A 26,336-nucleotide genomic window follows, 5' to 3' on the forward strand; every position below is an offset into this window, starting at 1 on the left:
TTTTACTGTACAAAAAGAATAGGACTTTGAAATAGTTACAATTAGCTTGTGAAGGAAATATAAAATGCAGGTGGATAAAAATAGAGGGATTGGGAATGCTATATTGTGGTTCACAGTCATCTCCCAGAGTTCTTTCGCTGGGTGTAGCTGATTCAATTCACTACTGCTCTATTGGAATTTATTTGGTTCATCTCATTGTTGAAGAGGACCACATCCATCAGAAATGATCATCATATAGTATTGTTGTTGAAGTGTATAATGATCTCCTGGTCCTGCTCATTTCACTCAGCATCAGTTCATATAAGTCTCTCCAGGCCTTTCTGAAATCATCCTGCTGGTCATTTCTTACAGAACAATAATATTCCATAATATTCATATACCACACTTTATTCAGCCATTCTCCAATTGATGGGCATCCACTCATTTTCCAGTTTCTGGCCATTACAAAGAGGGCTGCTACAAACATTCTTGCACAGATAGGTCCCTTTCCCTCCTTTGATATCTCTTTGGGATATAATCCCAGTAGTAACACTGCTGGATCAAAGGGTATGCACAGTTTGAAAACTTTTTGAGCATTTTCCAAATCATTTTCCAGAATGGCTGGATGTATTCACAATTCCACCAACAATGTACCAGTGTCCCAGTTTTCCCACATTCCCTCCAGCATTCTGCTTTATCTTTCCCTGTCATTCTAGGCAATCTGACAGGTATGTAGTGGTATCTCAGAGTTGTCTTAATTTGCATTTCTTAGATAAATAATTACTTGCAGCATCTTTTCATATGGCTAGAAATAATTTCAATTTCTGCATCTGAGAATTGTCTGTTCATATCCTTTGACCATTTATCAATTGGAGAATGGCTTGGTTTCTTAAAAATTAGAGTCAATTCTCTATATATTTTGGAAATGAGGCCTTTATCAGAACCTTTGACTATAAAATGTTTTCCCAGTTTATTGCTTCCCTTCTAATCTTGTCTATATTACTTTAGTTTGTACAAAAACTTTTCAATTTGATATAATCAAATTTTTCTGTTTTATGATCAATAATGATCTCTAGTTCCTCTTTGGTCATAAATTCCTTCCTCTTCTACAGCTCTGAGAGGTAAACTATCCTGTTTTCCTAATTTATTTATAATCTCATTCTTTATGTCTAGGTCATGAACCCATTTTGACCTTATCTTGGTGTACAGTGTTAAGTGTGGGTCAATGCCTAGTTTCTGCCTTATTAATTTCCAATTTTCCCACCAAAGAACCAGTGAGTTCTTATCCCAAAAATTGGGGTCTTTGGGTTTGTCAAACACTAGATTATTAAAATTATTGACTGTTTTGTCCTTTAAACCTAACCTATTCCACTGATCAACTAGTCTATTTTTTAGCCAATAGCAAATAGTTTTGGTAACCTCTGATTTATAATATAATTTTAGATCTGGTATAGCTAGGCCACCTTCATTGGATTTTTTTTTTCATTAATTCCCTTGAGAGTCTTGACCTTTGGTTTTCCATATGAAATTTGTTGTTATTTTTTTCTAGGTCATTAAAATAGTGAAAAGAAAAATTTTGGATAATTTGAGAACAAATTAAAGAAAACAACTTTAGCCAAAGTGTGGGGGGGGGGGGAATTAATCAGAAGAAAATCAAAAGATTGCACAGTAGAGGTCTAAAAAAGTATTCAAAGATATGATAGCCAAGGTTAGTTAGAAATGGTAAGGTAAATAATTTGTTTATAAAAATAGGTTAGTTAAAATGGTGAAACAAATACAAATTTTTGAAGTTGATGAGAAGAAAAAGGTAGTAGAGTAAAACTGTAAGTTGATAAGATGAGATAACAATTATAAATTGTTAAGATGAAACATTAGGATCATAAACTTAAAGACAGATATTACTTTAGAAGCCATCAAGACTGATCTCCACATTTTATATTTAAAGCAACTGTGACTGAAGCAGGTTATGAGTAATTGTTTAAAGTAGAATTTGACTTCAGGTCTTTCTGACTCCAGATCCTACATTTTCTTCATTGTGTCACACATAGATGTCATCCATAGAGATGTAGACACCAATAAGGAAGACAATCATCTTAATGAATATGGAACATGAAAAGAAATTTAGTCACTCACCATAATTTATGTCATAACCAAGAAGCTACTATGTGTTTTCTGAGCATTTGTCTAAAAGACAAATATGAACCTTTTAGGAACCTTTATTCATACTTTAGTCTATGATGTATAGTGGCAATTATATAGGGAAACCAATATGGAAGTAAGGGAAAATTTTGACATTGGTTAAGAGGTTACTGTAAAATTTGTTGATTTATTTACTTCTTTATTTTTTGTAACAATTATTCTCTAAGATCAAGTGATAAGTCAAAATGGCTGTTGGTGGATAAAGTGCTCAAAGCAAATGATATCACAGATCTTTCACATAGTAAAGCAAACTTCATTTTATAGAGTTGATTTTTGTCTGATTCGTAATATTTTGTCTCAATCCTGTCATTCATTATGTTATAACTGTTACCATATAGAGTTTTGATAAGAATGCCATCTATGTTCTATTATCAACATCCCTGATTAAGTATTAAATAAGTAAAAGTAAATTTAGCATTTTTCACTAAAGATGCTTTTTTATGCTGTTATCAAGAATATTTTCCAAAAAGTAAACATAACCTTTTGAAATATATAATTTTGCCCCAGCAGTTAGAGCAGGAAGATGTATTCTCTACTAAGATGCACACAATATATATTGTGGAAAGTACACAAAACAAAGATTTAAGAGTCACAGCTTCTCATTCCAATTCTCAATTCCATGACCTCAGCAAAGTTGCATAAGTTTTCTGGGCCAAAGACAGAGTAGTCCAATGGATAATAAGAAATTTGTATGAGATGTTCTCTAAGGTCCCTCCTAACCTTTTTTGTTTGCTTCCTTGTTTTAAGAATTGCTTCTTTCCTAACATGCTAATATAGTCATTAAATTATATCAGTTTTAAGAATCCTTAGAGATGTGTAGAGCATTTAACAAGATTTGGGGTATTTTCTTCTGTTTAGATTATTTTTTTTTTTACTGGAGAGGAGGAAACAATAAATCCCAAAGTTTTTTTCCATTTTTTTTTTAATATTTCTTGTTTTTCCAAGTACATGGAAAGATAGTTTTCACTATTCATCTTTGCAAAGCCTTGCATTCCAAAATTTTCTCCCCTCCCCACCCCTGAGACACTGAAAACTGAGACACTGATGCATTGTTGGTAGAGTTGTGAACAAATCCAACCATTCTGGAGAACAATCTGGAATTATGCCCCAAAAGTTATCAAACTGTGCATACCCTTTGATCCAGCAGTGCTACTACTGGGCTTATACCCCAAAGAGATACTAAAGAAGGGAAAGGGGTCTGTATGTGCCAAAATGTTTGTGGCGGTCCTATTTGTAGTGGCTAGAAATTGGAAAATGAATGGATGCCCCTCAATTGGAGAATGATTGGGTAAATTGTGGTATATGAATGTTATGGAATATTATTGTTATGTAAGAAATGGCCAGCAGGATGAATACAGAGAGGCTTGGAGAGACTTACATGAACTGATGCTAAGTGAAATGAGCAGAACCAGGAGATCGTTATAAACGTCAATAATGATATGATGATGTATTCTGATGGAAGTGGATTTCTTTGACAAAGAGAAAACCTACCTCAGTTTCAATTGATCAATGATGGACAGAAGCAGCTACATCCAAAGAAACATCACTGGGAAATGAATGTAAACTGTTTGCATTTTTGTTTTTCTTCCTGGGTTATTTTTACCTTATGAATCCAATTCTTCCTGTGCAACAAGAGAACTGTTCAGTTCTGCACATATATATTGTATCTAGGATATACTGTGACATATTTAACATGTATAAGACTGCTTGCCATCTGGGGCGGGGTGGAGGGAAGGAGGGGAAAAGTCAGAACAGAAGTGTACAGAACAGAACAAGGAAAAATGTTGTAAAAAAATTACCCAGGCATGGGTTCTGTCAATAAAAAGTTATAATTATTAAAAAAGGAAAAAAGAAAAAAAAAACTCAATTACTTCCACTCTGTGTGACAACCACGCTAGTACCCCAGCCAGACACCCCAGAATCAGCCAGAGTCAGAATAAGCAAAAGTCCTTAGTCTTTACTCTTGGTCTTTAGATGTAGGATTGAACAGGATGGAAACAGAATCTCTGTGTCTGCCTTCTTCCTCATCTACTGCTAAAATAACTGGCTTGTCTTACTCCACCCCCTACTCCTTCCTACAATCCTCTGTATACACCAATCATTGAGCCAGCACAGGATAGTGGGAAAGATAGTGGGAAAGACCATTTTCCAAGCATATGCCCATAGAGGATTGTACAATCAGTAATTAGCCCTTAGTACTTGAACTGACCTCAGTGCAATAGCTCAAGAGTTTCAGCCTTCTACATCTCCTGCTTTCTTTTGTGACCACACAGGTGGTCACACAATCCCTGATTTCTCAGGAAATGAGGTGAAAACACCGAAAAGGAGGTGATCACGCCCTCCCCCCCACCTCTAGCTGACTTCTCAGGAAGGGAAGTGAAAGCATTAAAAAGGAGATGATCACGCCCTCCCTGACATCTCAGGAAGAGAGGTGAAAAGCACCAAAGGGAAGTGGGGATTGCTAGCAGGTTTCTGGGCTGAAGGGTCTTATTAGAAACAGGTATGCACAAACCCATCAGCATGGGAGGTATTACACAAGAACATAGCAATAACATACGGGCTATTAGTGATGACTTTCCCCACAATCAGTGCAGGCTCGATGTGGTGTAACAAACATGAATTGTACATGAATGTAGTGATATAACAAACAATACAAATCAATATGGTATTATAAGAGATTTCCAGAAGTTGTAGAAGGAGGGTATGTAAACAACAGTCACACATATGCCTTCTTCAGCAGCCAAAAAATTATCCAAAATCAAATTTATTGTTGATTGCTTCACATGTCAGGGAATCCAATGATCCCCACAAGTTTTTGAAGTCCTGCAACAATCTTTTTATGTGTTAGGGAATCCAATGATTCCAAAAGATTTTGAAGTCCTGCAATGGTGTTATCATTTCTCAGAGAATCGTTATTCCTGAGGGTTTTGAAGTCCTACAACAATATTTTCATGTCTCAGAGAATCCAGTGATTCCTGAGGGTTTTGAAGTCTAACAATTTTTGATGTCTATGAGTCAAACATTAATGCGCTCCAGTGGTGGGAAGGTAAAGAAAAATGCTTGGGCCCCCACGGTTTTTTTCTTTTTTTTTTTTTATTTTTTTTAATAGCCTTTTTTCGGATATTGTGGGTAATTTCGCATTAAAATTTTTGTTAATTTTTCTTTCCCCCCCTTTTGTGGCGGTGGTGATGAAATAATTTTTGTTAAAATAAGTTCGCCAAAAAATTTTGGCTAAAAGAATGACCGAAAATTGCTTAGTTGGGGAAATTGGGTGGGTTAGGGATTGGGCGTTTTTTGTTTTAGTTTTTTGGGCATGTTGTTTTCAATTTGAGGGAAATGTTTGTTTCCGTGGAATGGCCTGGTTGCTGGTATAATTGTTTGTTGTTAAGTATAAATGATTTTGTTTTTTTTCCTAGATGGTTTGTTTTTTTAAATATTGTTGGTTTTTTCCGAAAGTAATTTCCTTTTTATCCTTTTTAGTTTTTCCAATGATGGAATTTGTTTAGTTTTTAGTACAAAAGGGGCAACAAAATTTTTAAAAGTTTTCCCTTTTTTATTTTTTGGGATATAATTTGTAGTAACATTGGATGGGTATAAGTTTGATTTTTTTAATGTTCAAATATTTTAAAAATGGTTGGTTGTTACAATACCAAAATGATAATGTTTTTGATTTCCCCGAATATTTTTTTTTGTTTTGAATCGAGGTGTATAGTGGTTTTTAAGTTGTTTAATTTGCTTTTTTTTAGTTGCTTAAACTTTTTTTATGATAGAATGTTTTTTCTTCCTGGAAGCTTTTTCCTTTGCCTTTTTTCAATTGGAATGGCTGATTTTTCAAAAGGTTTTCTTATATTTTGAAATGAGGTTTTAAATTGTTTTTTATTTTTTTTTCTTTTGTTTTATTTTGTTTTGTACAAAAAATTTTTTTTAAATTGAAATATTCTTTTTGTGATGTAAGATTTGTTTTTTTTTGTCATAAAACACCCCCTTACAGGTTGAGAGGTAAATTTCCTGTGTTTCTTTTTTTAATTATTTTTGCCTGGTAGAACCCTTTTTGACTTATTTGGTGTCGGTTAAAGTTGGATAATGCCTAATTTTATTTAGTTTCCAATTTTTTCCCGAATTTTACAAAAGTGTTCTTTGGTTGGGTTTTTTGGGTGATAGGTTGTTAGGGTTGATGTTTTATTTGAACCCACCCTTTTCCATGACAATAATTTTTTAGCCAATACCAAATAGTTTTGGTAATGTGTTAAATAAATTTAGATCGGTAAAAGCCATTCTTTATTTTTTTTTTCCTTTGGTTTTGACCTTTTTTTTCCATATGTTTTGTTGTTTTTTTTAGGTTTTTGTTTTTGATTGTTGGGGGCCAAATAAAAGATTAGTTTAGGTTATTTTTTTTTTTTTTATTTAAGAGATTTAATATTTTCAATTGGGCAACTTTTTGTGTGGTGGTTGTAATTTTTTATAAAGTTTTGATTTTCCCTTGGAGATTCCTTTTTTTTTTGTAGCCTTTTTTTTTTAACTCTGATGTTGGGATTTTGTTAGGTTTAAAAATGTGATGACTTTGTGGGTTTATTTTTAAACCAGCAATTTTAAAAGTTTGGGGATTTTTTAAAACTTTTTAGAATTTTGGGGTTTCAAGTTATGTACGGAAAAGGGAAATTTGGTTTCCTTTGTTTTTTTTTTTAATTTTTTCAACCTTTTGGTGGTTTTAATTTTAAAATAGTAAGGTGATGGAATTGTTTCTTTGATTTTTGGGAATGGTTGAGTTTTCATTTATTATTTCTGATGGAAAAGATGTGTGATAATTTGGGAAAATTTTTTTTTTAAGTGTTTTTTAATAGGAATGGATGGGATTTTATAAATGTTTTTGCATTTTGAGATGATTATGGTTTTTTTAAATTTTTTATAACATGGGAATTATATTGATAGTTTTTCTAATTTGCCTATTCCTGGTAAAATCCTACTTGACTGTGTATTATTTTGGATATTTTCGGTTTTTTGTAATATTTTTTTAAGATTTTGATCAATATTCATTAGGGAGATTGGTTTAATTTTCTTTTCTTTTTTGCCTTGGTTTAGGTATCATAATGTCTGTTAAGAAGATTTTGGGACTTTCATTCCTTTTTTATCAAATAATTTATATAGCATTGGGGCCAATTTTCAAAATGGGAAAATTAATATAAATCGAAGATGTGTATTTTAAGATCAGCAAAGACAGGAATTCAGGTTAGGGAGAAAATGCGCTTTATTTCAGTAAGAAGGATGGAGGGGAAGAGGGTAGACAATGTGTGCAGCTGGGCAAGAAGAGCTCGACCCAGCAGCCCACAACCCAACCCGAGTCTCAAACCCTGCCCAACTCCCCCTTCCTTTCCCTCCTTCTGCCCCACCAAAAATATATTTTTACAACACTGGATTTTACAGAGAGGGCAGGACTTCTTTATCCAATCATGTTAAAAGAGTATGGCCAATTACTATCTAGCCTCTGTACTTGGGACCTCAGTGCATCAGCTCAAACCTCAGCCATTACAAAATCCATCTGGTCCCGATTTTTTCTTAGGAGTTATTTAATTGCCGTTCATTTCTTTTTTCTGAAATGGGATATTCAACAATTTACTTCCTCCTCTGTTAGTCTGGGAAGTCATATTTTAGGTAGTCATCCATTTCACTTAGGTTATCAAATTTATTGGCATAAAGTTGAGCAAAATAACTCCTTATTATTTTCTAATTTTTATTGGTGGAAAGTTCTCCCTTTTTAAGACTACTAATTTCATTTTCCTCCCTACTTTTTCAATCAGATTTAAAAGGCTTATCTATTTTTTGGTTTTTCTAGAACCAATCTTAGTTTTTTAATTAGTTCAATAGTTTTTTTACTTTTTAATTTTTAATTTTCCTTTTAATTTTAAATTTCCAATTTAGTATTTGATTGGGGTTTTAATTTGGTCTTTTTTAGTTTTTTTAGTTGCAACCCAATTCATTAACTTTTTATTTCTCTGTTTTATTCAAATAAGCCTCTAAGGATATAAAATTACTTCTTATTACCGCTTTGGCTGCATCCCACAGATTTTGATGATGTCTCATCATTGTCAATCTTAGGAAATTATTAATTTATCTATAATTTGCTGCTTCACCCAATCATTCTTTAAGATGAATTTTTTAGTTTCCAATTACTTTTTTGGCATGTCCCCAACTTTTGTTGAATGTGTTTTTTTGATCATTCTGAAAAGAAAGCATTTAATTTTTCTGCTTTTTTATTTAATTTGAGGTCTTTATGTCCAAGATTGGTCAATTTTTTGAATACGTTCCATGAACTGCTGAGGAAAAAGATATTCCTTTCTATTCCACTTTCCAAAGATCCAACATACCCAATTTTTCTAATATTCTATTTACTTTTTAATTTCTTTCTTATTTTTTTGTGGTTTGATTTGTCTAATTCTGAGGTAAGGTTGGATCTCCCATTATTACAGTTTTGTTGTCTAATTCTTCTTGCAACTCTTTAACCTCCTTTGGGTTGATGCCCATACCACAAAGGGCATATTTTATTTGATATTGCTTCATTGTTCATGTTACCCTTTAGAGGATGTAGTTTCCTTCCTTATTCTTTTAATTAGATCAATTTTGCTTTGCTTGATCTGAGATAAGGATGGCTACCCCTCTTTTTGGTTCACCTGAAGAAATAGATTTTGCTCCACCTTTATTTTTTACCCCCTGTTTAAATGTTTTTGAAAAACAAAGGGTTTGACTTTGATCCGCGTTCTGCCCCTCTTTAGGGGGCATCCCATTCACATTTATGGAAATTATAAATCACCTGCCATCCCAAAACCCCAGATTATGCCTTATTCTTGCTTCCCCCAACCCTTTTCCCCTTTTTAAACTTTAAAATTTCTTGTATCACGATGACCCATAATCCCTCCCCCCTTTGGTCTTTTCCCCCTTCCCTTTTCCTTTTTTTTCCCCTTTTCCTCTCCCTCGTTTTAAAGGGCGAAGGAAATTTCTAAAACAAATGTCAATTATTTTTTCTTTTGAGCCAACCTGATGACAGTAAGATTACACAATGTTCCCCCCTAAATTCCCTCAGATATGATAAGTTTCCTTTGCCTCTTTGTGGGATGTGGTTTCCCTCTTTTTATCCCTCCTTCCCACCTTATTCGTGCCATCATAAAAAACTCCCAGGAAGTGCAGGGAAACAAAATTGGTGAATTGGAAAAAATAAAGAATTCACTAGAAAGTTGGATTTGTGAATTGGAAAAGACAAAGAACTTCAAAGAAAGTGGATTGAATTGAAAAAAAATAATTCACTAAAAAAAAAAATTAGGAAATGGAAAAAAATTACAGACCAAAAAAATACATTTAAAACTTAATTGGACATATACAGAAAGAAGTAAAAATAATGAAGAAAATAATTCTTTTAAAAATTAGAACTGAACAAATAGAAACTAATGATTCATTGAGACAGCAAAAAAATAAGCAAAAAACAAAAAAATGACAAACTGAAAAAACCATGAATTATCTACTTGCAAAACGACAGACTTGGAAAATAGATATAGGAGAGATAATCTGAGGATTATTGGACTTTTCCAAATTATGATGAAAAAAAAGAGCCTAGATACTATTTTACAAGAAATCATCAAAGAGAACTGCCCAGATGTAATAGAATAGAAGGTAAAACATGCATTGAAAGAATTATCGAACACCTTCTGAAAGAAACCCTAAAATAAAACCCCAAGGAATATTTGGGCCAAATTTCAGAACTATCAGATTAAGGAAAAAATTTTTAAAAGCCAAAAAAAAAAAAAGATTTAAATACCGAGGTGCCACAATAAGGATCACCCAAGATCTGGCTGCCTCTACATTAAAGGAACGAAGGGCCTGGAATATGATATTCCAAAGGCACAAGAACTTGGGATGCACCAAAAAACTACCCAGCTAAACGAGCATTTTCTTCCAGGGAAGAAGATGGAATTTAATAAAAAAGAATTATTTGTTTCTGAAGAAAACCAGAACTAAAAAAAAATTTATTCCAACCGTAGAACTTAAGAGATGCAGAAAAGGTAAAAATAACTCTTGAGAATTGTATTTCTGTTGTGGATATACAAAAAGAATACATGTATAATTTGATTGTACTGATATAACATAAAAAAGGGAAGTAGATATGGAAAAGGGATGATGCTCCATCTCTTTTCAATGGACAAGGCGAATATGGCTCATTGGCACCCATCTGATTCCTTCTCCATCTGTGGAGATATAAGCAAACCCTCTATCCCAAGCAGTTAACCTATCTGGTCCCTTCCATTCACCACTTTCTGGGTCTCTCCACATCAGCTGGTGATTATCTAAAGATAGTGGAGCTCCTTGCACTGGACACTGCCCTTCCAGGGTTAAAAACCCGTTTGCCAGAGCCAATACTTTAAAAATCAAGAAATTAATAGTAAAGGGCTAGATTTAGAAGTTCTCTAGGGTTACCTGTGGCTCCCCCTTTCTTTTGTTTTTGGAGGAACGCCTTAATATCTCTGTTTCTCCTCTCTACTATTGCCTGTCCTTGAGGATTAAGAGGTATGCCTGTGGTGTGCAAAATCTTATGCTGTGCACAAAAGTATGAAAATGTTTAGAAGTATATGCAGGTCCATTGTCGTTTTTATGGCTTGTAACCCATAAAAAATGCTTATAAGAATTAGTGACCATTTTCTTTGCTACTGGTATTGCAAAAGTGAATCCTGAAAAAGTGTGTACCACAACATGTATAAAAGACAGACAACCAAAAGATTTATAATGGGTCACATCCATTTGCCAAATTTCATTGGATCTCAAACCACAATGTTTTTTTTTTTCCTGGAGGCAGTGTAGGAGCATGGAAAGGAAGGCAAGCTGTACAGGCTTTTACTATACTCCTTGCTTCCTCTCTTGTTATTCCAAATTGCAAATATAAAGCTCGAGCAACCTGATGATATTTAAAATGAGATTCTTGGGCTTCTTGAAATAAAAGAGTATTGGCCAGCATAGTTAGAAGGTTATCTGCCTTTAAATTACCATCAAAAATAGAACCTGGAAGTCCACTATGAGAGTGGACATACAAGATATAAATCTTACCTGGATGCTTTCTCACTTGCACTTGAAGTTCCTTAAAGAGCTGATATATATTGAAAGCTACAAATTTTATTTGGGCTGTGGCAATTCTTTGTACCATACCTACTGAATAGGCTGAATCAGATATTATATTTATATCTCCTAGATAATAAGTAAGAGCTAGAATGATTGCATACAATTCATTCTGCTGAGTGGACTGAAAAGGAGTTCTGACTGCTCTCTTTATAGTTAAGTCATGAGAGTATACAGCACAAATATGTTTGGATACATTTGTAAAGATAGTTGGTCCTTTAAGAGGAACTTTAGAAACCTTCTCTTCAAGAATCCATCTCAAATTATGCAATAGTCTAGTTATCTTTAATGGAGACCGGTATGTAAAATTTGGACCCTTGGCTAATAAAATTTGCCACCTTGGGATGGTTTCACAGCATACATTAATTTGTGCATTAGTATAAAAGGTGTATATCATCAGGTCTTATCCCAGATAATTGCACTGCTCGCTTAATGGCCTTTAATAAAATTCTAGCGAAAAGCACTGGGTAAGGAGTAAGACTTAGTTCTGGTTATGCTGGGAGGTTCACCCACTCTATCACACTGTCTCCTTGATGAAGGACTTAAGAAAGGTCATTTACCTTTCTTAAATCAGTCAACATCCTCCATTTTCCAAGACTGTCTCTTATATAGCAAAAATTGAAATTTCCAAGGGTTTTTGAGTGACTCTTTCAACCACATTGTATAAAGCCAGTTCAACTTCTCTCAAAGCATCTTGAGCTTCTTTGTAAGCTGCTGTGGTGAGTTTAAAGCACTGTCTCCCCTTAAAATATCATATAATGATTGTAATTGATAGGCAGTCAAGTCTAACACTAGTGACATCCATTGGATATCTCCTAACCATTTCTGAAAGTCATTTAAGATGTTTAGCTTCTCTGTTCTTAAGGAAAATTTTTGTACTGTGAGCACCTTAGGACTTACTTCATATCCTAAATATTGAAAAGGAGCATGTCTTTGAATTTTTTCTGGAGCTATGTGCAATTTGTAGTATCTTATTGTTTCTATGGTCTTTTGTAGACATGCTTCTAACATTTGTTCCTCAGGTGCACATCCCAATATATCATCCATATAATGTAATAACACAACTTTTGAAAATGCTTTTCTTACTGGAGTAAGAGCAGCAGCAACATACATTTGACTCATAGTGGGGCTGTTTTTCATTCCCTGTGGCAAAACTGTCCCTTCATATCTTTTTTAAGGCTCAGCTAAGTTAATGCTGGGCACTGAAAAGGCAAATCTTTTCATATTCACCTTATCCAGAGGGATAGAATAGAAATAATCCTTAATATCTATGACCCAAAGAGGTCATTCTCTTTGAAATGAGTAGGAGATAGAAGCCCAGGCTGAAGAGTTCTCATAGTTTTCATCTATTCATTTACCTTTCTTAAATCAGTCAACATCCTCCATTTTCCAGATTTCTTTCTTACAACAAATACTGGGAAATTCCAAGGACTTAGAGAAGGTTGTAACTGTCCTTGGTCAAGTTGCTCCTGTACTATATCTAATAAGGCCTGAATTTTATTGCTTCCTAAGGCTCACTGTTCTATCCACACTGATGTATCAGTTTTCCAATGGATAGGAACAGGTGAAAGTGTTGACAGGCCCTCAACAGCAGTCCTGCCTAAGAAACCAAGGTACTCATTTTTAATCCTAATTGTTGCAAAATGTCTCTTCCCCACAGATTGATGGGGATTTTTTCAAGTATAAAAGGAGTAAAAACTCCTGTTTCACCTTCAAAAGTACATCTCAAAGGGATAGCACTAACTTCAGCTGCTATTGATCCCCCTATGCCAGACATGTAGGTGTCTGCTTTAATCTTTAGCCAGTGACTGGGTCAGTTGACACCTCTAATGACTGCACAATCTGCATCTGTGTCTACCAATTCTTCTAATGGCATGCCATTTATATAGATAGTGAGCATAGGTTGGTCAGTTGTCACAGCTGCCGTCCAATATAATCCTGGATTGTGTTGCTTGGAGTCAAAATCTGGGCGACTATCACCAGATTGCTTATTAAGAGTGTATATTAATAAACCTGATGCTACTACTTCTCCTGGGTGATGTCACACATTGTATTAGTGACTGGGATATTATCTACACATTGCCCAGTTTCCCACATCAGTGTATGGATGGATACTGCTTTGTAAGTTCTCTCAGGAGATGAAATGGTCAAGCCTACTTTGCCTGGAGGCAAGGGATCTATAGGCTGGAGAGGAACAGATTTCACCTCTCCAGGGGGTATATCAGTTTTCCCAGCTACATACAACTCTATTCTCCCTAATTGTAATCCCTTTGTCCCATCAGATTGCCTTCTGGCTGGTTGATTGTGTAATCCCCTTCTCCCATCATATGGCTTCCTGGCTGATTGGTCATGTCTGGGTACTGAACTTCTAGGCACTCCCTGGGTGTAGCATCAGCTGCCATCATGCCCCAAGTCTTTTTTGTCTTGGGCCCTGGGTCTGGGTCCCTCATCCTGTTTCCCTGAATCAGGCTACATTATGAGGCCCAATGGAAGCCTCTGTTGCATTTTGGACATGGGGTATTGGGTTTTGTTCTCGCACTCTGTTTTCTCATTCTGTATGTCACCATTGAGCTTTTAGATGCCCTACATTACCACATTGAAAGCATTGACAAGTCTCTCTGGAATCCATTGCCAAAAGGTACCCTGTCTTCCCATGTTTGGATTTTGGGGAGGTTGCATCATAGCCTGGCTATAAAAGGCATTTTTGCCCACATTGTGGCACAGCGTCTTCTGATCTCCTCTAAAGGAGCTTCCTTGCATAATCCTAGTATAATTCTTATACAACTCTCATTAGCATTTTCTTTGGCAAATTGCCTTATCATAATGTCTGTTACTGCATTTTCACCATTAGTTTGTACGACAGCAGTCTGCAGATGTCCCACAAAATCAGCAAAGGGTTCATTTGGCCCTTGAGTTATTTTTGTGAAGGTTTCACCTTTATTGTTTTTATTGGGGAGTGGAGTCCATGCTTTGATAGCAGCAGCAGCAATTTGCCCATATGCTGCTAAGGGATAATTAGTCTATACTGAAATTTCTGCATAAGTACCTACACCTGTTATTTGGTTATAGGTGATTGGAGGATTAAGTCCACTATGACTATTTTGTTTGGCTTGTATCCTACAGAGCTCACTATATTCAAAAAGCCACAACAAGTTTTGTCCAGGTTCTAGGTGTGTCCTTGCTATAGATTTCCAGTCACTAGGGATTAAGACTTCATAAGCCAAATTCTGTAATAACATCTTAACATAAGTTGATGTAGGCCCATAAAGATTGCAAGCCTTTTTCAGGTCTTTGAGGATTTCTATATAAGGAGCATATCTTCTACTTTCTTGACCTGAAGAGTCAAACTGTTGAATCGCTGGATACATTTCCAGTTGTAAATCACCTTAATTCTGGCCTTCTTCAGTGGCTTTAAGCACTGCCTTTTGCAATCTAGTCAGAGGGGGGAGTGATTTTTCGGGGGGAGGTGCTGGAGGTGTCAATGCCTCTCCCACTACTCCTACCCCCTCCATCCTGAAAGGTGAAGTTGATGGGGGCATGTCAAAAACCAGTTCCAGTTTAGGCAGGGTTGAAGCTGCTTTGTGAGAGCAAGAATCACCAAGCCCTTAACCATGCCCTTCATCCTCACTTAACTCCCATACCCTTCAGTGATATCGCTTTTAATCCCTCCTTTGTACTCATTTTCCTCACACTTCCTCATCTGACCATTCTGAAAACTTTTCTTTTTTCTATAATTTGCAGGATTTTTTAAAGCCAATTGTATTATGTTGTATGTATATATAATGTTTCTTTGGAAAGTGACTTGGAAACATTATCATTATGATAATCATATAGTTGATCTCCTACAAGTTTCCAATTATTTAGGCTTATCTCTTCTTCATTGAAGAACCAAGGGGACGTATGTTCTAATGTATCCAGGAATCCATCAATCTGCTCCCAAATCATAAATAAGTCCTGTCTCTTTATCAGTTTGAGTATGCTTCTTGCAAATCTCCTTTGGGGTGAAGTTGGGGTTTGGGGGTAGGGGTGGGGCTAGAGTTGGGGGAGAATCCTTTCCTAATATCAGCCCCATTGTAGCTAGAAAAGGTTACCTTAACAAAGTAAGTTCCCTGTTTGTCTATTAAAATAATCACCCTATTTCCTCGTCACCAGAGACTTCTTCAGTGAAGTTAGTTGTCCTTGGGCCCCATACTCAGGTGCCAAATGTGATGACCACACTAGCACCCAGGACATCCCAGAATCAGCCAGAGTCAGGATAAGCAAAAGTCCTTAGTCTTTACTCTTGGTCTTTAGATGCAGAATTGAACAGGATGGAAGCAGAATCTCTGTGACCTACTTCTCCCTCATCTATAGTCAAAATTGTGGCTCTGGCTCATCTTACTCCACCCCCTAGTCCCTCCTACAATTCTCTGTATACACCAATCATTGAGCCAGCACAGGATAGTGGGAAGGACTATTTTCCAAGCATATGCCCATAGAAGATTGTCTAATCAGTAATTAGCCCTAAGTGCTTGAACTGACCTCAGTGCAATAACTCAAGAGTTTCAGCCCTCTACAACTCTGTCCTTAAAAGCTTACCTGATTACGCTATGATTACATGGTGATAACTTTCCCTCTGTGTTCTCATAGAGCATTTTGTTTTTTATTTCTATGATACACTGATTTTTTAGATAAATAAATTCTCATTCTCCAGTTAAAAAAAATAAATAGCTCATTTGTGTTCACAATAAATAATTGATAATACATAAATAAAACAATTGTTTAAAGGATTAATTTCAAAAAGAAAAAAAATAGATTATTGAAGTAACAACTGGACTCAGAATAAGATCCTGTTTCTGACACATAAATTTCTTTGATAATTCTTAACTAAATTATTCTGAACCTGTTTTTTAAACCTATATAATGGGGATATTTATGACATCTATTTTATATGTTCATCATGATGCTAAGTGAAATGTTTTGGAAATTTAAAATATTACACAAATGTATTATCTTGCTGCATTTTTGCTTATATAATAATGACATTGTTATAATAATGACTCTTTCAAAAAGTCTCTATTTTTTAGCTATTTTTCTTTAGCCTTGATGAATCTGAAACTTTTACTATGACCTTAAGAAGGATTTGATGGAAAATATTTAATGACTGAATTCATCTCTAATATATATATACAGAAAGACACATAAATATATTTAGGCTTAATCTATATTATTAAGTAGCATTTACTCCATTTCTTTTCATTGCCTTATGATAAGTAAACACTCACACTGAAAATTTAGCAATCTATTCTGTCTAACCAATAAAATCTAGTTCCTGCTCATCAATGCATTATAACTCTATCAAGTAAACCTTGCTATATCTTTATATGATTCTTCTCTTCTTTTAAATATATGTAAATAATCTACTGGTCATCCTGCCATCTGGGGGAAGGGGTGGGGCTTAAGAGGTGAAAAATTGGAACAAGAGGTTTGGCAATTGTTAATGCTGTAAAGTTACTCATACATATAACCTGTAAATAAAAGGCTATTAAATAAATATATATATATATATATATATATATATATATATATATATGTAAATAACAAATTCCTTCTTGTCCTTTCATTAATTTGTTCCTTTGAAATTAAGTGGTTAATAGTCATCCTTCTGTCAGCACAGAGTTGTGTGCTACAAAATTCATACATATCAGTCTATTATGTTACAAGATCTAGTTTATTGAAAATGTCATCAATCAGAACAAAATTATATGTTACTATCAAATAAAACAATGGACATAATGCCTGCTTAATCATTATATCTTTTAGAAAGAAAATATGCAGATGAATTATTGTTTTTTTAGATTGATGTTTTTAAAAATAACATAGACAATCATAAAAGATCCATGTGTGTATATTACATATGTTTACATACATTGGTACATACATGTCTATGTTCATGTGTGCTTGTGTATGTGAAAAGAGAGAAATAATGTTTTCTCTGGATATTTATCTCTTTGGCTATCTTCTTTTCTATTATATACTGATAGGAATCATCTTTCATATGTATCTATTCATCCATCAATTATCTATTATCTATCAATGAAATATTTGTCTATCATTGCCAAATCTACTTGTTTTCCTATATATCCAAAATCTGTCATCTATTTATTATTATTCAGTGCTCTATCATATAAAATATATGTATCTGTTTAAATATATTTCTATTTTAAAACTCTTTATAGATAATCTTTCTTTTATTTACAATTAGCTATAATCCATTTTTTGTATTTTATTTCTATCATCTGATAAATTATCTACTATCACATATATGTATATATATATATATATATATATATATTTGTATTTATAATTTCACCATCCATTTTATCAACTATCACTATCTCTCTAACTTAACTCTGCCAGTTACTAATTGTGTGAATTAGAAAAACTTTTGTGATTACCATGCACCAAAATTTCATCATCTGTAAACTGAGGATTGAAGAGAAAAGACTCCTTGTGGCCCCTTTCAGTATAGTCCATGGTTCTATGTGCCTCCCTGGATAGTACTACAATTCAGGCTCATATTGATAATTACAGATAGAATAAATTTAGCTGGTTCTTAAAAGGGAATTGCTCATCCTCAAGAAAGTCAACTTAGTATTCTCAGCCTGTCCTTTAGAAAGAGATAAATGCTATTTATTTCACAGAGCACATCCTCTAATGCAATTTGGCTGGTTTAATATGATCAGAGGTTACTAGTAAATTAACAGTTTGGATACAACATTCAAATGAATTTCAGCTATGTGGAAAATATTTACACAACTACTCAGCTTCTTAGTTATTTTACCATTAAATCAATTATACTGAACAACTCATACTATATATTCATGTTGAAAAAAGAACACCTTTTCCCAATGAATTACATTTTTAATGATGTAGATTAGAAGTGAAAATAATACTTTGATTTTAAATGAAGTCAGTATGTTCATTTTAAAATAGTGCCTATTTTCATACTTTTATATTAATTTTAATGGACTTTAAGATGTGAATTTGAAGGCTCATTGAGTATAACAGTTAATGATCAATCCTCAGCTTCTCCCCTTAACCCCCCTTTTTGGGAACAGTCTGTTCTTCAGTGAATGATTGTGAATATGTGCCATGTGTTAGAAGAAGGAGAAGGAGGCAGCAAGAAGAAGAAAAAAGAGAAAGAGGAAAGGACTAGCATAACTTTACCCTTCAAGTTTCATAAAACAGTAATTGTAAGTTTCTAAGTATATATAAGTAAATTTCATAGAATCATTTTGTCATGATGTTTTATATTTGTCCCATACATATGCTTTAGTGGTATCTAAAATTTTATAAATCTTATTTGAAAATGTCTGAACATCACATTTTTATTTCAAGTGATTCAATCATTTATAATTTTAATATTGGATCTTCCCTCCTATGACAAGCACTGAAACTCTTCAATAATTTATGACATGTAAATTCATCCCACTTTTTTAAAACAGGTATTAAATCTTCTAGATTCTGATCACCTTTTCCTTGGACAACAGGGACATAGTCCATGATCTTACATGTTAACAAATACCAGACAGAATCTGGTGCAAAAATGCATATGTCTTGGTAAAAATGGATGGTAATTAAGAAAGCAATTTTTTTAAAAAAAATCTGCTTTTATTATAGGAAAAAGCTTTCCACTTGATACAGTTCCTTAAAGTTAAGTCTGGTTTGTGTTTCTTCCTTTCTTCCCCCCTCCCCAAACTTTGTACTTCTGGTCCTCAGCACAATATGTGAATAGAGTAGGTACTTGGTACATGAATTTTGCATGAATAAATCTATGTTTTCATTAATAAAAGAAGGAAATTCCACAAATCACAATGACTGGTAGATGAATCCTAAGCAATTGCCTGAAGAACATAGATGTTGAATGAATCTCCTGGATTCACAAAATTTATAAAAGAAATAGGATTTGAAAACAGATTTTTCTGTTTCCTAAGCCAGTATTTTACCCATTATACCCCATTACCTATACAATTACATCATAATTAATATATTAGTCCAATGTACCTTATGGTAAATTAAAAAGTTTACATAGGAGGAAATTAGCTCTTACTTTTAAGAATTGTAACAATCTAAATTTACATACATTTATCCAGAATCTAACATAATTCCCAAGGTCAACTTGTATGTAAAATATATAATTTTTACTGAAAAACAACATTAAAAATACAGAAATAATTATCTGATTTCCAATGAATATCTGATAAAACTTGTACTTGAAGAAAATATTCCTCTTCAACATATCCAAGAAATGGTCAGTCAGTCCATATTTGAAGATTTTCGGCGATGAGGAACAAACTGCTTCTTGAATCAAGTAATTTCACTTTCAGAAAACACTAAATGTTAGAAAACATTTCCCAACCTCAAACTTAAGATATTCCTTTTTAGCTACTTCCAAACATACTCCCTAGATTGTTTTATGGGGGTTAAGGGAGAATGAAAATATCAGATCTAATCCCCCTTGCCCATCACACTTCTCATTATAATCAACATTAGTTCTGATACTCTCTTTTCTTTTTCTTTTTCAAGTTAAACAGGTTCAGTTCTTTCATATGGTATTAACTTAAGGTCCTCCCCTGCCTGAATTTACCATTAGAATTAAAATTGTTCTGGGCCAGGTCTTCTACATCTTCTGGTTTTAGACAATCACAAGTTTTATGGCCTTAAATTTCTCTATGAAATTTAAAGTAAGCCAGTGTCCTTAATGAGCTTTATAATATCAAAGAAATGATAAGAATCAAAGCATTTACTCATAGTCTCATGTTCTGCGGAATCGGGCATTATTTTAATATTGTTTTTAATTGCCTCAGAATGTTGCATTTTTTTACATATTGAACAGCATGACTTACACTAATTGGGAAAAACATATTTCTGCACTTAATATCCAGGAAAATCTATATCTATCTAAATTATTTTATATATAAACTTTATATATGTTTTATTTTATTTTAATTTTCACAAGCAAAATACAATCAAATATATCTCAGGCTTGTCCAGAAATTATTCAAATTCTTAAAAATAAAATAATGAAACAGAAAAGATTTAGCTCATTAAGTATTTTTATACATGGTTATTTGGGCTTTTGAGGGACATATATATATATATATATATATATATATATATACCAGTAATGGTAATTTTTCTGTTCTAAAACTATCTAGGTAAGAATAGATGTGGTATATTTCATAGTGTGCACTCAACATGAACCATGTCAAATGCAATAATCAGTGGAGCATAACCAGCAAAGTGAGAATCTCTCACTTTTTTCACTGCTTCATTGCTTCTTGTTTTGACCTAGGAAATATTTATCAACTTTTTAACATCAAGATGTAAACTATTGAACAATATTGAACAAAGTATAAATTGTTAATCGAGATAATGATAAGCAAGGAAGAGATGAGAAAAGTGAAGAAACATAATGAGGGAGGAATAAAGAAACCAAGGAAAAGATAAAGAGAAATAAAGAGGGAAAATAGAGAAAGGGAGAAGGAAAGCGTCTGCTGAGGTTAAGAAGAAAAAAAGGAAGGAAGGAGAAAACCAGGAACAGAGAGAGAGAAAAGGAAAGACTGGCCTTGTTACATTTTTTATTCTCAAGCTTCTTTGATACCTTAAGGGATTATGGTTATATTTTTTATTTGTTATCTATTTGATCCCTCACTGATCATGTCCTCATTTTTAGGGGCCCAGTGACCAATGTAGTGGTAGAAAATGTAGCAAGAAAAGGCATCTGACTCATGTTCAAACCACTTAATGTGGTGATATTCATGTGGAAGATATCTAAAAATTGATTTCAAGATACTGAGTGATACATGCGTAGATATTATGTCTTTACTGACCACTTTGATGGGAAGGGACATTTCCACTGATTGTATAAACATATTCTGCTCATAAAGAATGCTCATACTATTCTCATAATGAAGGTCCTCAATCAGCACCAGCCAAGAGCTTTTGAGGAATTCCTGTCCAAAGAATATTCTAATTTCTTCTTTCATACAGATGCTAGATTTAGGGATTACAAAGACATAAAGGAAGAACTATTTCCTTAAAGGTATTTTCATTTTGGACAAACACATTAACAAGGAAATATAGCATATTGATAGAAATAGATAAGGATAGAGATAGAGGCAGACATATATAGATCGAGATAGAGACAGAGATAGTATTTTGAGGAGTGAACCAAACACTGGAGAAATGAAGAAAGGATTTATTTAAGGAGAAACACTTAGGTTTTGAATGGGAGATAAGGATTTGAGGAGGTAGAAGAATAAATAGTATTCCCGTAATGCTAAAACAATTCAGAGAAAGTTCTGGGGGGAAGGTATATAACATCTTGTAAAAGTTAACTAAGGTATATCATCTTAAGTAGAATACAGAATAAATTGAGTAATGAAATCAATCTGAAAAGAATGATTGTAAAGATATTAAATAGCAAGTAGGTGTTTATATTTTATCCTAGAAGCTATAAAGCCCACTGATTCTTCTTGGAAGGAAAATGATATGATTATGCTTATGCTTTAGAAGTAAATCATCTGAAAAACTGAGTGGAGTATGAATTGAGAAGAAGAAACTGAAAGTAGAAATCATTTGAGAAGCCAATGGACTGGAATAAATAGGAGTTGATGACACATTAAAATAGTGTGCTTATGGTATGAATGTAGAAAGGGAGAAGATGGAATAAATGTTGTTAAGGTTCAATCAGTAAGACTTGGCAATTGTTTTGGGGGAGCAGGAAAGATAGAAGATGACAAGAGTGGCCCAGAGGCCCTGTAATCTACATACTCATCATTGTCTTTTATATGTTGGGTTTCTATTTTCTAGTAATTTTTTTTTATTTCATCCTTTTGTTCTCTCTGATACCCTTCTTCAGTTTCACTCCCTCTCAATCAAAACTGCACACCTCAAGGTCATTATCTGTTCTAAGTTTATAAGTAAAGCATTTTAATTTAATTGGAATTGGAGAAATAGTGAACAAATTTTGTAACCCATCAAGATCAATAAAAATGGGGGAAAGAGAAATTTTACTTAGCTAATTGTAAGTATATATAAAGAGAGCTCCTCAACCCTAAGAACACAGAAGTTCAGTTTTCTGAATTAAGAAAAGTGACTGCTGGGGTACAATGACAGACAAAATCAAGGAAGTATATTGCAATCAAGATGGAAAAACCAAGTTTGAGTTGAAATACCAGAGCCTTCAAAACAAAGGAAAAGTGAATGACATAGTCTATGGGCCTTAGAAGTATGATAAGGCACATATACTTAATAGAAAATACTAAAGATCACACATCAGATTTTCTTATCACACTTGCATACATGGATGCATTTCACAGTTATATATATAGTGTTGTGTTCTAATATGAACCGCATATGTCTTTGTTAAATCTTCATTTCTGATGCTTCAGTTTTAGACCATTACCTTTTATGCATCTTAGGTAGAAATTAAAGTTCTATCTTACCATCTTTAATAGTCTTTCACAAGCTTTAAAGATTTATTTCACATCATCCAGGATATTTCTATGGATGCTGCAATTGTGGAAGAATAGGAGTAGAGTAGAGCTAGATAAAGCTAGGAGTAATTTATCTGGTGTAAATATACTGCAATTTACAAAAAGAGGAGAAAATGATCCATTTGGTAGCCTCTTGTTTTAAGTAATTATTTTTATTAGGGAGATATTATGTTGAATATTTTTGTTTGGGCAGTTATTTGTTTTTTCTATGCTGCTGAGGGAATAAAAGTATACTAAAAATTTTATTTCCCTGGACAAAGACTAGCTTTTCTTGCACTACCTATAATTCTGTTTTTCATATCATTTAAAATATTCCTCACCTCCTTTTCTAGTATGTTAATCAGTCCAAAAAATGAGTTTGGCCTGTGTGACTTGTAAATCCTCACAGAAAAGACCAAGTGAATGAAGAACATTTATTGTTTGGCTTTCAATGATCACTTAGATATATATGTAAGACAAAGGGGAGACACACAGAAGAGACAGAGACAGAATAAACACTAACACAGAGAGAAAGAAAACAGTTTTTAAAACACACTAATATGCCTTAAACTATACTCCTGAAATGGCCCTCTAGGCTAGGTATTCACTAGAGGAGACAAAATTGAAACGCTGTAAGATATAACCAATAAGAAATGAAGAGGAGGAAGAAGGAAGAAGAGGAGGAGGAGGAGGAGGAGAGAGTAGAGGAGAAGGAGGAGGAGGATTTTAAAGGTTGTCATCAAAGAATCTTATGATAGAAAGAGAAAATGGACTGGCCACATGGTAAAACCAAGAAATTCACATTGGAGTGAGAATAAAAGAACAAGGAGATAATATATGTTACAAGAAAGAAAATTCATAGGAGTTGGTGGATCATTTGGATATGAGGGTTTTTTTTTAAAGGATGAAAAATTGAAGATGATTGAAAGCAAGCATGGGACATGTGAAAGACAGGAGATCTATCATAGTAAAGTATTTATTAATTATCTCCTTGTATTTCAAAATTCCAAATTCTCTCTTTCAATGTCATTTTACTTCTGTATTTATAATTGCCTTTAAACAGAAGGTTGAGCATTGATGCAGCAATCTTCAACTGAAATTACTTTGCACAGTCTAGTAAGAGAACTAATTTCGAAGGGTACTGGACTAATAATGGAAGTTTTCTTACATTTAGAAAAAAAATTAAATAGGACATAGTCCACTGTCTTCAGCAGGGAACCTATTTATAATGCTTTGCAGAAAGCAGAAATAATAGTTCTTCATGCTAAACAATATTATCTAGAATCAGCTACAAATCAAAATTTGTTCTTTAAGGAGAGAAGAGAAGAAACTTTCACCTTCTTTCTAATATAATTGTTGCTTCTTTCAAAAGGAAGAGCTATGTTCTGGGATTTGCATTTTGGGAATAAGAGGACAAATGCAATTTCCAAGTCCAACAAGCATTATAAAGCATCGTCAGTGTACTAGGTACTGTGCTAGATCTTTGGTATAAAAACCAAAACAATGTGTGTGTGTATTTGCACACACACACACACACACACACACACACACACACATACACACACTCATATACACATATACACACACTCAAAATGAATATAAATTGGTTTGGTAGGAAGAGAACAAAGATAACTGGGAGTGTCTGGAAAGTCCTCCTTATCCAAATGAGAATAAAAAATGGAGAACCACTTACATTATTGCAAATATGAATAAATTGTTAAGACCTTGGGAAATTGGGAACATACTAAATGGATAATATATATCTTCAATTAATTATCTTTAAATATATATATATATATATATATATATATATATATATATATAATTTTTGTAAGAAGCAATTACATCATTGTTCTGTGATTCATTTTGAAAATCTCTACCTAGAAAGGGTTCTGGGAAGATAGCAGAGTAGATCAGAAAATTCTAAGTTATCCATATTTCCTCCACAAGATCTCAGGATGAATGTATCCTGTTTAAAAACTTAAGAATTGAGGTAGAAGATGAATTTCCTGGGACAATCAGAGAAGATGTGAAGAAAGAGCCTAGGATGGAGTTTAGCTGCTGTGAAGTGTAAATATCTCCAAGCCTAGTTCTGTTGAAAGTTGTGTTGAAAGAGCAAAGGGCCATAGGATTAGCTGAGTTATAAGGTAGCCTAGGCCCTAGCCACAGGAATTTTCAACTTCCAGACTGTATGAAGTATTGGGTATCTAAGTCAGGGAAGAATGAGATAAGGAAAACCTGTCCCAGCTGTACTGTCAAGATGTGGTCCTGGGCAAATATCTAGTAAGTCCAGAAGCAGTCAGGCAGGAAAAGTGCTGGCACTTACAGGAGGGTAGAGTTCTTGATTTGAAGTTTCAGGCTAGAGGGAAGAATTGAATGAGAATGTGAGGTCAGAGGACTGTCTTCCATAGCCCAGGACTAAAGGTGATTACTTCAACAATCTGTCACAAAATCAGCATGCAAAAGAAAAAGAATACAATCATAGAAACTTACTATGGGAATAGGGAATGCCAGGATTCATGTTCAGAGGAGAATAGTGAAATTTAAAAAAGCCCTTCCCACTCCAAAGAATAAAGTCAAATGGTCCCCTCCTCAAAAAAGAATTCATAGAAAAACTCAAAAAAAAAATAAAATCAAATAAAGAAGATTCAGGAAAAAACAAAAAAAATTAAATAAAACAAACTAATACAAGGACAACCCAAGAAAATAAAACAAGAATACTATGTAAAGAAAGTCATCCAACTAGAAAAGGAGATCCAAAATCTTAAGGAAGAAAAGCAATCCTTGCAAACTAGAACTGAGGAAGGGGATGTCGATAAAGTTATAATAGACCAAGAAGTAATAAAACAAAATATTTTAAAGATGAAAAACTAGAATAAAATGTGAGATATCTCATAAACAGAACAACAGATTTGGGGAGCAGATCAAGAAAAGAAAACATAAAAATAATTTAACTACCTGTAAGCCATGTCCAAAAAAAAAAATCTTGATATAATAAAATATATATTTTTTAATTTTCCTTAAGTATAGGGGACAGTAGAAATAGAAAAAAAAAAATCCTCTGATCACTGCCTAAAAGAGATCCTATAAGGATAATCTACAAGAACATTATAACCAAACTTGGAAATGCCCAGTTCAAAGAGAAAATAGGAATAACAAGAAAAAAAGTCTCAAATATGATGGTGCTGCAATAAAAATCACATAAGACCTAGCAGTTCCTGTATTTAAAAAATATACATATCTTGGAACATTGTATATCAAAGAGCAAAAGAACTAGAGTTGTGACCAAAAATATGAAAGCCAGAAAAATTAAGTATAATCTTGAATGAAAAAAATGACATTCAGCTAATTGTTGTACTTACAGAATTTTGTTTTAAAAAGATCTGAAATTAATAGAAAATTTGGTATATAAGATCCAAGAAAAATTTTTGTTGGGTAAACATCAAATATTAATTTCAAGGGACTCAATATGAAGAAACTGTG

Source organism: Sarcophilus harrisii, chromosome 6 (assembly GCF_902635505.1).
Source record: "Sarcophilus harrisii chromosome 6, mSarHar1.11, whole genome shotgun sequence".
Classification (NCBI taxonomy): Eukaryota; Metazoa; Chordata; class Mammalia; order Dasyuromorphia; family Dasyuridae; genus Sarcophilus; species Sarcophilus harrisii.